Source organism: Tursiops truncatus, chromosome 6 (genome assembly GCF_011762595.2).
Source record: "Tursiops truncatus isolate mTurTru1 chromosome 6, mTurTru1.mat.Y, whole genome shotgun sequence".
NCBI classification, from domain to species: Eukaryota; Metazoa; Chordata; class Mammalia; order Artiodactyla; family Delphinidae; genus Tursiops; species Tursiops truncatus.
Window position 1 is genome coordinate 86,945,357 of NC_047039.1, and position 17,737 is coordinate 86,963,093.

The following is a 17,737-nucleotide window of genomic DNA, read 5'->3' on the forward strand; positions in this document are numbered from 1 at the left end:
ATACTATCATGTCATCTGCAAATAGTTTCAATTTTACTTCTTTCTTCTTATTTGGATGCATTTTATTTCAATTTCTTGCCTAATTGCTCTGGCTAGGACTTTCAATACTATGTTGAAAAGAAGTGAAGAGAGTGGCCATCCTTGTCCTGTTTATGATCTTACTGGAGAGGAAGGGCTTTCAGGTTTTCACACTAAGTTTAATGTTGGCTGTGGGCTTGTCAAATATGTTCTTTATTATATTGAAAAATATTACCTCTATGCTCACTTTCTTGACAGTTTTCATCATAAATAAGTGTTGAATTTGTCAAATGCTTTTTCTGCATTGATTGAGAAAATGATATGATTTTTATCCTTCATTTTGTTAACGCAGTGTATCTCATTGACTAATTTATGAATGTTGAACAATTTTGGCATCCCTGGATTAATACCACTTGATCATGGTGTATGATCTTTTTAATGTATTATTGAATTCAGTGTGCTAATATTTTGTTGAGGATTTTTGCATCTGTGTTTATTAGGGATAATGTCATTTAATTTTCTGTTCTTGTGGTGTCCTTGTCTCTTTTGGTAACAGGATGATGCTGGACTCATAAAATGAGTTTGAAAGAGTTCCATCCTCTTCTATTATTTGGAAGAGTTTGAAAAGGATTGGTATTAATTCTTCTTTGAATGTTTGGTAGAATTCATCAGCGAAGCAATCTGATCCTGGACTTTTGTTTGTTGGGAGGTTTGGGACTACCCATTCAGTCTCCTTAATAGTAATTGGTCTATTCAGATTTTCTATTTCATTATGATCCAGTCTTGGTAAGTTGTATCTTTCTAGGAATTTATTCATTCTCCTGAGTTTCCAATTTGTTCTCATATAAATGTTCATAGTAGTCTCATAATCTTTTGTATTTCTGTGGTATCAGTCCTAATACCTCCTCTTTCATTTCTGATTTTATTTATTTGAGTTCTCTCTCTTTTGCTCTCACTCTCACTCTTGCTCTTTTATTTGGTGAATCTAGCTAAAGGCTTGTCAATTATGTTTAGTTTTTCAAAGAACCAGATCTTAGGTTCACTGATCTTCTATTCTCTTTTTAGTCTCTATTTCATTTATTTCTGCTCTAATATTTATTATTTCCTTCCTTCTACTAACTTTGAGCTTCATTTGTTCTTCTTTTTCTAATTCCTTCTGGTGTAAAATAAGGTTGTTTGAGACTTTCTGTTTCTTGAGATAGGCTTTACACTATGAATTTCCCTCTAAGAACTGCTCTTGTTATATCCCATAGATTTCGGTATGTTACATTTCCATTTTCATTTGTCTTAAGGTGTTTTGTATTTGTTTTTTGATCCATTGGTTGTTCAGTAGCACATTACTAATCTCCATGTATTTGTGAATTTTCCAGTTTTCTCCATGTAATTAATTTCTAGTTTCATAACTTTGTTGTCAGAAAAGTTCCTTGATATTATTTCAGTCCTCTTAAATTTATTAAGACTTGTTTTGTGGTCTAATATATGATCTATCTTGGAAAAGGTTCCATGTGCACTTGAGAAGAATGTATATTTTGTTGCTTGTGGATGGAATATTCTGTAAATATCTGTTATGCCCGTCAGGTTTTATGTGTCATTTAAGGGAAATGTTTTCTTATTGATTTTCTGTCTGGATGATCTATTTATTGATGTAAGTGGAGTATTAAAGTCTTCTACTGTTATCATATTGCTATTAATATTTGCTTTATATATGCAGGTACTCCTATGTTGGATGCATACATTTTTACTAATGTTATATCCTCTCGTTGGATTGACTCCTTTATCATTATGTAATGCCCTTCTTTATCTCTTGTTACAGTCTTTGTTTTAAAGTCTATTTTGTCTGATATAAGTATAGCTACTCCAGCTTTCTTTTAGTTTCTATTTCCATGGAATATCTTTAGCCATCCCTTCACTTTCAGTCTGCTTGTGTCCTTACATCTAAAGTGAGTTTCTTGTAGGTGGTATATAGATGGGTCTTGTTTTTTATTTAATCTATTCATGTACATTATGTCTTTTGATGGGAGAATTTAGTCCATTTACATTTAAAGTAATTATTGATAGGCATATACTTATTTCTGTTTTATTAATTATTTTTTGGCTATTTTTGTAGTTCTCTGTTCCTTTCTTCTCTTGCTCTCTTCCTCTGTGATTTTATGACTTTTTTTTAGTTATATGCTTATATTTCTTTTTCCTTTCTTTTGTTTATATAATATAGGTTTTGCTTTGTGGTTACCATGAGGCTCACATATAACAACTTATATCTATAACAGTCTATTTTAAGTTAATAACAACTTAATTTAGATCCCATTGTAAAGCTCCACATTATTAATCTCACCCCAATAGCTATTTCTAGTGACACATTTACTATGCATAAGTCACTGTGATGAGCAATTTGTGTCCATTATCTCACTAAGTCTTGGGGAAAAAAACTGTATCAGAAAGCTACATTTATTATTTCTATTTTACAGAGACACAAAAACAAGTCTTAGATAATATTGTTAAATAAAAAACTAATTAAAAGAGCTTTCTCTCCCAAATATAATCATTCATAATATTTCAAAGTAGTTTCTTCAAAACTTCTGCTTTTCACTAAATATTTTCATGTATACATTTTTAATGTTAATTGAGTCTTCTAAATATTTTAAAATTACTTAAACTTCTTAATAATGGATATTTAAGGTTTTTGAATATTCTAGTCTCTAGAAATAATGTTGCAATGACCATCTTTGTGAATAAAACCTTATCTTTAACTCTATCAGATGATGCCCTTAGGATAATTAATGAGAGGAGTTATATTTTTCATTTTTTAAGATTTTTTATTCAAATGGACAATTCTTTTGTCTGGAAAGTTTGTACCAATATATAATATTTAATGTATATATGTTAGAATATACATATAGGTGTATATGGAAATAGATATATAATTTTAAATTAGCTCAACATATTTGTAGTATTTATTTTTTGAGATGAGATTTGTAGACACAAGCCAATCTGGTATATGTGAATGAAAATTTCAGAAATCACTGCTAACATCACCCTACAGAAAATAAGCTTTCAAATCTCTGTTGCGATAAAAACCACTGAAGCAAATAAAATTTCTCCTTTCATAGATTAGGGAAGTAAACTGGTCCAAACAGATAAACAAAAAGCATCTAAGCTAATGAAAGAGACAGATGCCAGATAAGAAGGTGAGAGTATTGAATTTAAGACTAATGTTTTTAGGCTTTAAGAAACAGATGACTAGAAATTATAAGACTTCTTTTTCAGGGCTGTCGGGGTGAAAGTGCTTATAAATAATCATTTTCTCTATTGTTAAATTAGAAACTGGGGATTACTTTGACTGACAGCCAAAGAAAAGAAAGGATACCGAAGAAAAGGGAAGTATATTGATACTAGGAAATGACTAAAAAAAAAAAAAAGGCTAATTTTTGAGAAAACTGTTTAAACTTCATGAAAATTAAGTAACAAGGAATAATTAATTAATCTATTGACTAAAGAATAAAGATTAAGAGCCAGCAAAGGTTATGACCACGCATAAAGCAGCACATCATTTTCTTTATTCAGTACACTAAATATTTTTTGATTACCTAATGGATGCTGAGCAGTGAATTAGACCACATTCTTCCTAAGCCATTGTATTGTAGAGTACCCTATTCCTTCTTAAGGAACCCAGAGTGAATTCTTGTACTACCTGTGGAGAACACTGTGGGGTTTTTCACTGTATGATGCATTTCCTCTATGAATCTGGGTACAAGAGTTAAGGAGAAATATCTTCTCAGATACTGGAGGACTGTTTTTTTCATTCTTGGGTGGTAAGTGTCTGAGTAGATAAACTTTTCTGCCTCTTCCAAATAGACACTGAAGGCCCACTATCCTCATTTTACAGATGTGAAAACTGAGATCTAGGGTTAGTTTGGTGGTTGCTTAAAAAGAAAATCATTAATTAGAGATAGAACTGGATCAAAGGCCAAGGTTTTGACATCCAAGTCTGTATTATTCTTAGTAAACTAAACCAGTACTTTTAAAGCCCTATCTGTAAAAAAAAAAAAAAAGCTATTTGAATCACTTATAGTAGATAAGCACACGGCTTTTTTTCTGGGGAAGTCATCTGGAATGAGATAGGCAGGTATAAATATCAAAAACAAATAGACCTGTTTTCATGTAGAGGGGAAATCCAAAGCAGGAGTCCATCTGTGAAATGAGTCAATGTGGTATGTGAAACCAAGAATGGGAGATACTGCAACACTGACAGCTCAGATGGACTGGAATTTCATCCATGGCACACTGCATACTGAGTCTGCAAGAATCAACATAAATTCCAGGACTGGGTAGATGGTGAAGTAGAGGTGGTTGACTTAACCAACTTGACCTCAGATTACAGTTGAGTTTAGAGGCGCAAGGTAACAAGTGATACCTTAACTATAAGACTGGGAAAGGCAATGGATGACTATGCACCATTAACAAGGAGAAGAATAAAAAATAATTTTTTGAACAAGCATACAGTTTGCATTTAAGGATTTTTTCAAAGATTCTTTTAATGCGTGAAGAATATTCAAATACATGCATATAATTTTCCTGTAGTTCATCAACAATACTGATCACTAGGGCTTCTTCAGAAGATTCTGATTGGCTATTCACTTGGCCTGAATAGCAAAATATATGAAATGGCATTGCCTAAGGGCTTTATACAGAGAAAAATTTAAAACATATGCAGCTGCCAGATGGAAGATGTGCTTGAAGAGCTCAGAAAACTGCTGCAGAGCAAACACTGCTGAACAATAGCAACTGGGGCCTGCCTTGGCACTAGTTATCTATTTGCATTAAACAGGGCACAGAAGAGATATTGCTATGGTCTGCTAAATGTTAGTGCTGGATTAAGACCTATCGTAAGTTATGAAAAACACTACAGCACAAGCAACTATAATGATTTAAGAAAATATGACTGCTGCTGTTGTTTCATCTAGGAGGATGGCACTTATAAAAATACAAATTACTTCATAAAACTGATTTCTGATCTACATGGAATCATACAACCGCATCATGCTATCATGTTTTGCAATGATATATACTACTATCGTTGGCCAGGTTTATGGAAGTAGTCTCAGAAATTATCTTTCCTCAAGGTATCAATATGTAAGAAGACAGGACCTTGGTTTGTGCTTAATTTGCCTAATCAGCTTGGATTAATCTATGTTACCAAGGGTTATTTCTGAAGTCAATTTATACAGATGCTTTGTGTGATATGGGAGATATAAAAAGAATGTCTCCAAAGTAAGATATGTAGAAGAGAAACACAGAAGTTGAAGTCAGATGAAGGAAAGTTTTTTACCACTCTACCTCATATTTATTGATCTATGAAAACTGATAATATGTAGTTCACATAGTTGATGGGATAATTTAATTAAACACCATAAAAGAAGGCTCTGATCATAATCTGGTTTATAACAAGGTAGCAATCATGACAAGAAATATTTGATTGTTGTTAACAGTTTCCTTTTAGACCTAGAAATATAAACTATGAGGAAGGAATGATGGTCTCTCCACCAGGATACCCACAGAGGGAAGCTGGCTACTCTTTACCACTCTCCAACCTCTACCCCATATCACCCGCATATCTCAGCATTAAGTTATGGCTTATTTAACCCCATCTGGGGAATGATTTATGCACCCCTGCAGGCTAAACCCCAACTAGTATGGACACTAGTCAAAAATGTATTAATAGTTTCCTTCCTAGCAAGTGGAATATGGAAATAGTTCACAGCTGCCATCAATGCCTGATGAATGAGTTTCTGGAGGTGTCCAGAACCCCAGATGCCTGTGAGAGCATCGTGCTGAAACTTTTTGACCTACACCAATGCTGTGCAGTATCTCCACTTGACTAACTACAAACTAAACTCCCTCTGATAGGCTGGGAATACTGAGTCTCTGACCTTAGTTTGCGGTCATTCCCCATCCTTCTCACAAATGTCTCCTCTGTTGTTCTCAAATTCATAAGGTCACACAAAATGCCTGCCCTGTTTAGAACAGAATTTTTTGGAACTGATGTCTACCTAGATTAGATTTGAGTTTAGCCAGTGTCCCTGAGTTTTATGATACTGGATTTACACAGCCATTCACTCCTTCCTCACCTTATGCTTGCACCTTGTCTTGGTTGTACTCTCAAATCCACATAAACTGTTTCCAGCTCACATCCATCTGGTTACTGGCTTTCCATTCTTGGAAGAGCTCCTCGTGTCAATAATGCAGCCCAGGCCTACAGTTTAAGTCACTCTTGGTTGCTTTATAACAGCTCATTTAGCATAAAATTCATGCAATGGGGGAAGTTGTGGCTTCTACTTCTTATGAAGTAGTTTGCTTAGGTTAACAAACTGGTTTTCCACTGAGACTAATTTCTTCACTTCTATCTTATGCTCCATATTCAGCAAATAAAAGATTTTAGATGAAAAGAACCACAGTGTTCTCCACATGTAGTACAAGAATTCACCCTGGGTTCCGTAAGAAGGAATAGGGTACTCTACAATACAGTGGCTTAGGAAGAATGTGAAAACATGTATATGTAAGACAACAAAGAATGAATGTCTGACCCTCCTGTGTCCAGAAAAATAGAAGGCCCAGAAGTGGAATATTATGCTGCATTATAGAACATTATTGAAAAGTCTAAACTGTTCTTTAGAAAAGTTTTATTTTCCAAGTTATTTGTACCTATTCATTTAGATTTCCTAACAAAACCTGTTGGGCCACACACTATTCACCTGCATAAATTTACTTGTTAGAAGCATCCAAATTAGGCATCATTAGGCAGATTACACTTTTAGAGTTTAAGACACTTGAAAATATTATTTAAAAATAACTAGTAATAATTTTTAAGATATCTCTATTATATGGGAATGTGTAAAAGAAGTAGAAAGAGGTAAATATCTCAATTTTCTAAAAAGATAATGGATAGATCCCAGTAGTGTGGACCTAAATAGATATATATTAGTTATAATGAAACAAAAACTAAAATACTACATAAGTGGTCTAGGAAAAGTCAAAAAGAATGAACCTCAATTAATTGTAGAATAGATTAGTAAATATTAATTATAACTCATTGTGTCACATTCTGGGGGTACCAATCTGGTCTCGCCCCAAGCATTGCTCAATAGATTATTGGATAGGAATGGGCAAAGGACTTGAATAGACATTTCTACAAAGAAGATATACAGATAGCTAATAAGCACATGAAAAATGCTCAACATCACTAATTATTAGGAAAATTCAAATCAAAACCACTTCACACCCATTAGAAAGACTATTATAAAAAATAATAATAAAAAGGAAATAACAAGTGTTGATGGGGATGTAGAGAAATTGGAACCCTTGCACATTGGGAATATAAAAAACCACTGTGGAAAACAAAAATTACCACATGCACCAGCAATTGGTCTTCTGGGTATATAACCAAAAGAATTGAAGTCAGAGACTCAAACAGATATTGGTACACAAATGTTTATAGCAGCATTATTCATAAGAACTGAAAAGTATAAACAGCCAAGTGTCCACTGACTGTCATCAGTGGGTAAACAAAATGTGAAATATACACACACTGTACTATTATTCAGCCTTAAGAAAGAATTAAGTTTTGGCACCTGCTATAACGTGGATGCACCCTGAAGACATTACACTAAGTCAAGTAAGCCAAACACAAAAGGACAAACGTTGTATGAATCTGTTTCTCTGAGGTAGCTGGAGTGGTCAAATTCACAGAGACACAAAGTAGAATGGTGGATTCCAGGGGCTGGGGGGGAGGGAAAAATGGAGAGTTATTGTTTAATGTGTATAGAGTTTCAGTTTGGGAAGATGAAAACGTTCTGGGGATGGATGGTAGTGATGGTTGCACAACAATGTGAATGTATTTAACGCCACTGAACTGTACACTTAAAGATGGTTAAGACGGTCAGTTTTATGTTATGTATATTTTACAATAAAACAACAACAAAAGCAACAACAAATAGATTATTGGGTAGGAAGCGTTATCTCTGCAAAGAAGGAGTATGCCTTATCTGCAAAATGAGTGAAGTGACCAGTCATGTCCTTGTATTTGTCCCCTATACCCTGATTATTCTCATTACCTTTCTTCTTTTTGTCCATATTTGTAGCTGAAATCATGCTGCCTGGGAACAATAAGGAGTCACAACCTATTTCCATGATGAAAAGAACAAGGAGGGAAAAGGTAATTCGTCATAGTTTTTCTTTTTCCTCATTCCTCTTTGTTGTTACATACTTCCCATAGTGTTTTCCCTCTCCTTTTATTATTTATTTTGTCTTCATTTTCTTCTCCATCTACCTACTCCTCCTCTTCTTGATCATTTCCTTTCAATCAACGTCATCAATACCTCTTCTTTTCTTTTTCCATTTCTTTTCTTCTCCTAAATAATGGCAAAAGTATGTATCAATCATTAACAAGCTTGGAGCAAGTATTCAGCATCTTCATAGGATTCATAGGTCAAGATATCAAAAGCCCACCACTAGGAATATTTTAAAGTCTTTGTGAATAAACATTGTCAGCTCCCTCACAAGACCACCAAAGAAACTGTTAACCCAACTGAGTTCATCAAGCTTATTGAAGCACGGGAGATCACCACCTTAATAGTTTCAATAATGTCTTAAAGGGGAGAAATTAGGGAAGGTTTTGGTCTTTGGAGTCTGAGCTAAAGTAATTTAAGGAAATTAACTGGGGTTGGGAAAAGTTTGTGACATATCATTTAAAACTGTTGCAACAGCAGGTTGAAGATCTTAAAGCAAATCTTGATAATCAAACTATTGCTCTGATAAGCAAGCTGTGTGTCTATGTAAATGAACTGTCGTGAAAATCATTCACTCAGATATGTACTTTAGTCTGTAAAAATTTATTCAAGCAAAAAAATGAAATTATTTACTGATTTGCCAGTTTATCTTTCTGGTGAAAAATTTCCTGAGCAAACAGTTAAATCATATTGACACAGATGGTCTCAGTTGCTAGTCCCAATAGTTAAATTATGTGGAGGCAATGGTCTTAGCTCTTACACAAGGAATGGTCTTAGGTCAACACAAAGAGACTGGATTTCAGAGAAGTAGTGGGTAAAGACTCCTCTGATATACTCTGGAAAGAAGGTAAAATATAGGCTGGATAGTTCTCAATCAGGGAAGGTCTTGTATACTGGGGGCATTTGGAAATAGGTATAGGGAGTGCTATTTGCATTTAGAGAGTTGTGTCAAGGGATGGTAAATGAACTGCAATATGCAAGGCAGTCCCACACAACAAAGAATTGTGGAAACTAAAATACCAGTAGAGCCCATATTAAAAAGTCAATGGCTGGATAATAGTAATTTTAGGTAGAGTTGCAGTTGTTTAAAAACCACACTAGAAGACAGCAACTTGTCACTTTACATTAGTCATCTCCATTAACATGTCAGCAAATACTGTATATTTTTCAGCATTCTGAAAAAGACATTAAGGAAGAACTAGGAAAAATGAAATAAAGTTGGAAGGGATAGCTAGTATTACAGGTGACACAATAACATTCAAATTTTTCTCAAAGAATAAAGGAAATGGGAAACTTAACAGAGATAACATATAGATTCAGTATATACCCACCAAAATGAAATTAAGTCAGCTTCTAAAGACCATGCTTAGAAGCAGTTTAAGCAGGGAAGATTTAAAGATTTTGGCAGATTACAAAATCAATATGATTGGAGCACAAATTTCAAAGCATATTAGGAGAATTGTATTGAATTGTGTACATTATATTTTAAGAGAGAGATTAGCAAAACAGGGTGAAGCCAGGAGAAAATAACCAAGATGATGAAGGATGTGATGAAGGGTGTGGAGACCACAGCATATCCAAACTGTATGAGAAATTACTAAAGTAATCAAAGACTTTTAGCTTGGTGATTAGAGAAATAGAAGTTAAGGAGAAATTGTTGTCTTCAATAATATATTAAGAACCATCATCTTAAAAAGAAATGTTTGACATTATTCGAGTCTTGCGACTCAATGTGTGGTCCACCTACCAGAAGAATTGGCATCACCTGAGAGCTCCTTAGAAATGCAGAATCTCAGGTCTCATCCCAGACTCATTAAACCAGAATCTGCATTTTAACAAGATCCCCAGATGATTCTTTGTGTCTGAGAAGTGATTAGAGAAGTGTTTCCCAAACTTATCTGAGAGCAATAATCACCTGATATATGTGATAAAATACAGATTCCCAGAACCAAACTCAGACTTTCTGGTTCAGAATTTCCCAAGGGAAAAGGCCAGGTAATTTATAGGTTTAGCAAGTGCAAAGGGTGATATTAATCACACAAATTTGGGAAACTCTATTCCCATTCACAGAACTAGACCTAGAAAGACTACCAAAATCAGATTTTGACCACAATTTCTGAAACTCTGTCCTATCATAAGAATAAGCTGCTTTGGGAGGTAATAAGCCCTGCTCATAGAGCTTTTATAAGCAGAGGCTGACCATCTTTCAGAAATGACAAAGGAGGGAAGCTTATTCTTTGTGGGAGGTAGAACTTAATGAGTATATGTTTCCTTCCAAATATAAAATCTAGATTCTTCTAAATCCAGCTGTGATTTCTCAATTTGTAGAGACACACTTAGTAATAAAAGCCAGAGGCAAATCCAAGAATAAAAAAGAGTTGACCCCCATTTCTGTAGTGCATTCCCACTGATGCCTTTCATGAGCATTTGCTGGTAATTCATCTAAACTGTGATCCCAATGACACCAGGAACTGAAAATAGATCCACAGGTTCCAGGAAGTAATTAAGGGTTTTTCTTCTGAGCTCAGCTTGAATTAACTTCATGGGGTCTTGCAGCTGCTTAGATTTTTCACACCAAGTTATGTCATGGTACATAATTTGATGCTGTAATTTATTCACAGTTAATTCTTATTAAATGGAGCCCAGTGGCAGTTTTACTGTAATAAGGAAGAAAGTACCGCTTGTTTTATTGCCAGAAAAATGTTCACTGAGGTGAAAAATCGACTCACCTATGATCAGCTAATATACAGGTAATTGTTATGTGGAGTTCTCAAATTGAGCAGCTACAAGAGTTCTCAAATTGAACTTCTATGAAATTCCACCCTTATTTCTCTTTTATTACTCTGGTTATTTGAAGATTAGATTCAATTAGCGTTTTGCCCTTCTGTTTCAAATTCTAGCACCAAGTTACACTGCTCACTCGGAATTTTGCAGCAGATACTATAACAAAATCAGACAGCCATCATTTCAGTCAGCCATGCTCTCTCTCTTTTTTATGTACGAAAGCTATTATAGAGGAAAAAATAGTTGCTCTGAGTAAGGAAGGAGAGTGGAGCAAAAGGGAGAGGATCTGATGGGTGTGAAAATTGGCTTTGCCAGTCTAAAGTGTGGACCTTAAATGCACAACCCATTATTCCATGCAAGTACACATCACTTGTGTGAGTATGAGATTTGTGTTGGAGGTATGGCTATGACTTGACAGAAGTATAAAGAGGGGAGAGGAATTATATGAGGTTCTGTGGTGTTCAAAGTCATTTGCTGATAACTTCTTTTTAAGGAACAGTCTTTTTCTTAAGTTTGAATCTAAGAAGTAACACTCAATTCGGTCTCATTGCATGGCATTACCACTCATCAAACATTTCATGCTAGAAATCTCCAAATCGTGCTCAGCGCTTCTTCTTCCCCACCCCATATTCAAATGCTCACCACATCCTCATTATTTCACCTATTAAAATGCCCTTTAAAACAGTACATTAACACATTTCTGAGCACCAGGTATGTGTTGCACATAGTCTCACACTAAAGACTAAGGTCGCCCCTAATCAGCTAGCCCCAAAATTATATAACAAGCCTTTATTTCCTCTCCCTCATTTAAATCTTTCTTTTCCTCAAGAAATGAATTTCTACCAGGATGATCTTTATGAAAGATCTGACTCTTATAAAGTCTAAATGACTCCCAACCGGCTGAAAAACAAAAAGTTTCCCATGTGAGTAATCATGAAAATTGCCTGAGTTCTTTTGAAAGACAGAGAAAAAGGAAGGAAGGAAGGGAGAGTTTTACTCAGGCTGCTATAACAAATTACTATAACAAATTACCATAGACTGGTTGGCTTAAACAACAAATATTTGTTCTCACAGTTCTGGAGGCTGGGATGTCCAAGATCAAGGTGCTAGCAGATTTGGTTCCTAGTGACAAACCTATTCCTGGTTTGCAGGTGGCCATCTTCTCATCGTGTCCTTACATGGCAGAGAATGAGAGAAGCAAGCTCTCTCTTCTTACGAGGGCACTAATCCCATCATGAACACTATCTCTCAAAGACCCCCATCTCCAAATAACATTACATTGGGGATTAGGGTTTCAACATATAAATATGGTGGGGGGAGGAACACAAACATGCAGTTTATAACAGAAAAAAGAAAGGAAGGAAGGAAGGAAAGAAAGAGGGAGAGAGGGAGGGAAGGGAGGACGGGAGGAAGAGAAATCTCCAGGCCCCTCCCTTGTCAATTCTTATTTGGTAGGTTTGGAGTGGGGTCAAGAAAGCTGATTTTTTACCAGTATCCTTGGAATTCTTATAATTAGGCATGTTTAGGAAACAATAAAGAATACAGCCAAAATATATACCTTGGCATTCAAAATTTCCAATCCACCCTGACTCACCATCTACATAGTACTTCACATTCTTTAAGGTACTTTTTCTTCCAGTCCAGTCATTCACAATTTTGTCTGCAAACCAAAATAACTGTGAGGCTTTGTAAATAACCCACACATGTATCCCTTATCCCTGTATCCCTGGAGTACATGATTCTGTAGGTCTAGTGTGTAGCCCACGAACAGCCTAACAGGTGATTTTGATCACAAACCAAGATTGAAACCTGCTGCTCTAACCACATCACATTAGACTACCAGCCTTCACTCAAATAGCTAGTCCCTTTCCTTTCACCATGATGATATTTTCTTCTGGCTGGGATACTCTACTTTTCTCCTTTTTCCAACCTGGGAAACTAATTTTCAAAACTCTCTTTAAATTTTCACCTCCTCTTTGAAGACTTTTGTTTCCCCCATCTCAGTCTACAAAAGATTCCCTCTTTTGAGTTTTCTTAATTTGCTCAGATTGCCAGCCTCTTAGTGCATGGTCTCATATCCATTAGAATAAAATTGCCTCTTCTAATAGATTGTGAGAGCCCTCTTTCCAGAGATGGTGACATTTCTTCCTTATATGCCTTGTATACTAGCAACACATCTGGAAAAGGGATGGAAAGTAGAATGGAAGGAACGGGGCAGTCATTGAGAGGGGGTGCAATGGGGGGCATTTGGGGTGCTGGCACTATTCTTTTGATTTGTGTTCATTTGTTTATATATGTTTTACCTCAATGAGAAATTTAAAAGAGAGAGAGAGATGGAATAAAATTGTCCACCATAATGAAGACGAACCTGTGGTTCAGACTCAGAAAGGAGGCTGCCTGGTTACTTGTCTCTCTTCTGTATTACACTTTGCCTGACATCACCTTTAGAGAAGTTGAGGTCTGTGTTTCCCTACCTACTGGTTGCCTCTTTTACTGATTAGAGGCATGGAATTTATTACATAGTTTTTGCCAGTCTGGTGTGTCTTTTAACTTAGAGTCAGATTACTATTAAATAATTATTTAACTGAATCAAAAATTTGGAATATGATCAAATTCTGAGTCAAAAATTCTGATTTCTATGCCTTTCATGCCTCCACAACAATTTAGTAGTTGTGAACTTCAAATATGTTCTTCTGTTTCTGAGGCCAAGGTTTCCATAGGATGAAATTGATTTTCATTCATTAAATGTACTATATGATAAACTCTAGTACTATATGCTAGACTCAAGGTTCAACACTGGAGATCAGACAAGCTTGCTGCTCTTAAAATCCTTACAGACTATTAGAGGAAAGAATTATTACAATATAGAGTAAGAAGTATTACAAAAGCCCCCTTGGGAGTGTGCATGTGCCTCAGGAAAGATTATTATCTCCTGTCCAACCCACCTCACATCAGAGTCCTGTTGTGCACTTCTAAAGAGATATGTACTCTTTGGTCTCATCTGGGTGGCAGGAGAGGAAGAGGGACAAATCATAGAATGGAAAGCACATTGTAAAATTTAAAGCCTTGGGAAAGATATGCTGTTCCTCTTGTAATGTTGTCTCTTGATTGACTTTCGACTGGTGGTTGCCTATTACATTGGCCATTCACTACTTCAACTAATTTTTACTGAATCCCAATCATTTGCAAGGCACTATGTTAAAGACTAAGAATAAAGCAGAATAAAGACAGTTTGTCTCTGCCTTTGGAAGATCACAGGAAGAACAGACAACCAGGAAATCAAAATAATGTGGAAAGTGCTATGATAGGGAAGTAGAGATTGCATGTTCATTTCTGAGAGAAACTGACCTAAACTTGGTAAGGTGGGAAAGTCTTTATCTGAAGGATAAAGCGGAACTAACCAAGAAAGGAGGGGAGTATGAAGTTCTGGGACAGTGATTTGGCCAGAGGGAATAGCACAGGCGAGGATCCAAAGGAAAAGAATGTGACAAATTCAGGGAACTGAGAAAAGTTTAGAATGTATGTGAGGAGATAAATTGTAACTTTGGAGGCTGCAGAGGCAGGCATGAACCTGTTTGTGATGGACCATCAAAAGCTTTGTAAACTTGGTTTCAGAGTTTTGACTTATATTCTGGAGGTAAACAGAGATAGCAGAACCCCTTTTAAGTATTTTAAGCAGCAGAGTGATATTATAAGAATTATAATTAAGAGAAAAAAATCACTTTAATTGCAGTTTGAGAAGTTCACTGTGGTTAGGGCCAGATTGGGGCAGGAGGGTAAACCAGGCTTCTCAGCAGGATATATTCACCACCTAGCAGATGGTGTGCTAGGGTATGAGTGAAGGCACCGGATAAGCATTCTTTTTAAAATTTTTGTTGTAGTATAGTTGATTTACAATGTTGTGTTAGTTTCAGGTGTACAGCAAAGTGAATCAGTAGATACATATATCTACTCTTTTTATAGAGTCTTTTCCCATATATGCCATTAGAGTATTGAGTAGAGTTCCCTGTGATACACAGTAGGTTCTTATTTGTTATCTGTTATATATATTGTAGTGTATATTGTCAATCCCAATCTCCCAATTTGTCCCTCCCCCGCTTATTCCCTGGTAAACATAAATTTGTTTTCTACGTCTGTGTAGCATGGTATGTTTTCAAGAAGTAAACATTTTACTTAGAATTTGGGATAAAATAAGTTTTGTGTTCTGTATTCCTAAGAAGTTTCACCACACACCTGTGCATACAAGTCAGCAGAACCTTGCTCTTCTCGGTCAGCCAAGCTTATATTTTCATCATGAAAGTTTGGAAAGTAGGACATTTTATTTGTAGCAACAGATTAGAAAACTTGCCATTTTTGTCTAGTCCCTGAGGCTTCCCACAAAATAACAAAAAACCCAAAAACAAAACAAAAACTTGAAAGCAAAGATGATATTACTTCTCAGCCAGGATTAGTGACTCGGTACTAAGCAACAGTCATCAACATAAAAAAACACAGGATATACTGAGATATTTATTTAAAGTATAGGCTTTATTATTGGGGAGATGCAAATTAGACAATTCCAGGATCTGTTGTGTGAAAAAAAGAAACTGAACAATTACTGCAGGAAACACTTTTCCAGCAACATTTAAAAGCCAAGCATGCAAATTTTGAAGGAAAAATCATCAGCAATTTTGGAGCTAAAAAGAAATGTCTTGACTAGGAGCAAAACAAAAAAACCTGATCAAACAAACAAATGAAAAATTGTCTGATACTGCCTTCAAGATCAGTTTCAAAACCTTCTTGGAAAAAAATCTCTCATATTTAGAAGTACATTTAGAAAAGTGCTGTGCTGCAGATATGGCCAAATCTATCTGAGTCAAAAAGGGGAAACCAAATAGTTCCCTTAGAGATCTCACCAACCAACACTTTTTAATATATTCTAAACATAAGAACAATTTGATAAGAGACTGAGGTAAACCTATTTACTTTTGCAACTGCTTGAAAGAACATACCATAATGATTTGGCTGTTTCACTGGTTGGAAAACTAAGTAATTGAAAAGAACTTGTTAGTGAAGTAATTATTATTGTAAAGACATTTTCCACAATTTGATGAGTTTTCTAGTAAAAATGAGTTTTAGATTATATGTAGAAATTTCCTGGGTGAATATAAGATTATTTATGACTTCTGATTTTTCTGTGAGCCAAGAGTTGTCCCAGAATACTCGGTGTCATCAACACAGTCTGCAACTATTCCTGTTGTTCCTTCTCTTCTTATCTTAAGCATCTTAAAGACCTCTAGACATTAAATAAGTAAAACACATAAACCCTACAGATAGAAATAATTTAACACTTTCTAACATAAACCTAAGTAATTATGTTTCTTTCTCATGCATCTGCAGAACCACTCCAACAATTAGTGCTATGATAGCAGCAATCAACACAGGGCGTGGGTATTACACTAGAGGTAAGCTATACCAGGGCAGGGACAATGTTATTACAAGAAGACTTAACTCTGAAGAGGGCTAATGAGAGAAGGCACAAAAGTGACAGAATAACTTATGTATATGCTTTAAAAGTTTATAAGTGATTTGGACTCTAAAAGTGTCCAGATGCAAATTTTAATTCATGAGGATGAGGTTAACCACTCCTCTTCCACCCCACTCCCACCCAGTCAAGCGAATTCTCTGACATCAACTGAGTGTCCTACAATTCAACTCAATTCTGACACTATCTACCCAAAGATAGTGTCAGATTCCACAGGTTAAGGGTTCAGTCCTACAAGACTGCCCTCCCTCCCCTGCTTCCGATGTCAGTTATAAATCCAGGATGTTACCTATACTTCTGACCAACTGGCTATAAATCAGAGGGTCCCAAGACTCCCTCCTTGGGTTCAACTAATTTGCTAGAGTGGCTCACAGAGCTCAGGAAACCCATTTACTCACTAGATTGCTTGTTTATTATAAAAGGATATAACTCAGACACAGTGAGATGAAAGAGATGTATCAAGCAAGGGATGGGTAAAGGGCATGGAGCTTCCAAGTTCTCTCTGAGCATGCCACTATCTCCAAATCTCCAAGTGTTTACCAACCCAGAAACTCTCCAAACCCTGTCCTTTGGGGGTTCTATGGAGGGCTCATTACATAGGCATTATCCATTAAACCACTGGCCATTGGCAATTGAACTCAATCTCCAGTCTCTCTTCCCTCCGCAGAGATGACCAAAAGTTCCAACCCTCTAATCACTGGTTGGTTCTTCTAGCAGTCAGATCCCCCCATCCCTAGAGTACCTAAGGGCTTTCCAGAAGTCACCTTATTAACGTAACAAAAGACATCTTTATTGCTCTTATCACAGCAAATTTCAAGGAATTTAGAAACAGTGAGAAATATATTTTGGTCATCTGAATGACCAATATATGTTTCTTATAAATCACAATATCACAAATTCATAGAGGTTTTGTTTAGTTTTGTTTTTTTGGTTGTGTTTTACTTGTATAATGTCTAGATGTATATAGGAGTCTTAAGAAAATGAAGGCACTCAGCATTGACATGGCTCTGAGGACTTCCACATATTGTGGAGTTAAAAAAGCACCCGTTTTGGAACACTAGGGACATGGTATTTCTATCAGTTTCTTTTATTTTCAGTATAAGCCTATTTTCCTCTTTAAGCCAGTGTG

General features: G+C 35.7%; 1 long non-coding RNA gene across 1 annotated transcript in view; it reads left to right on the forward strand.

The window, feature by feature from the left end:
- LOC141278899 (uncharacterized) overlaps positions 1–17,737 on the forward strand; it is a 196,344-nt gene that overhangs the window by 153,293 nt on the left and 25,314 nt on the right. Inside the window, exon 2 of the long non-coding RNA XR_012332300.1 lies at positions 8,154–8,227. This is a non-coding gene — a long non-coding RNA (uncharacterized lncRNA). The remainder of the gene's footprint in view (positions 1–8,153; positions 8,228–17,737) is intronic.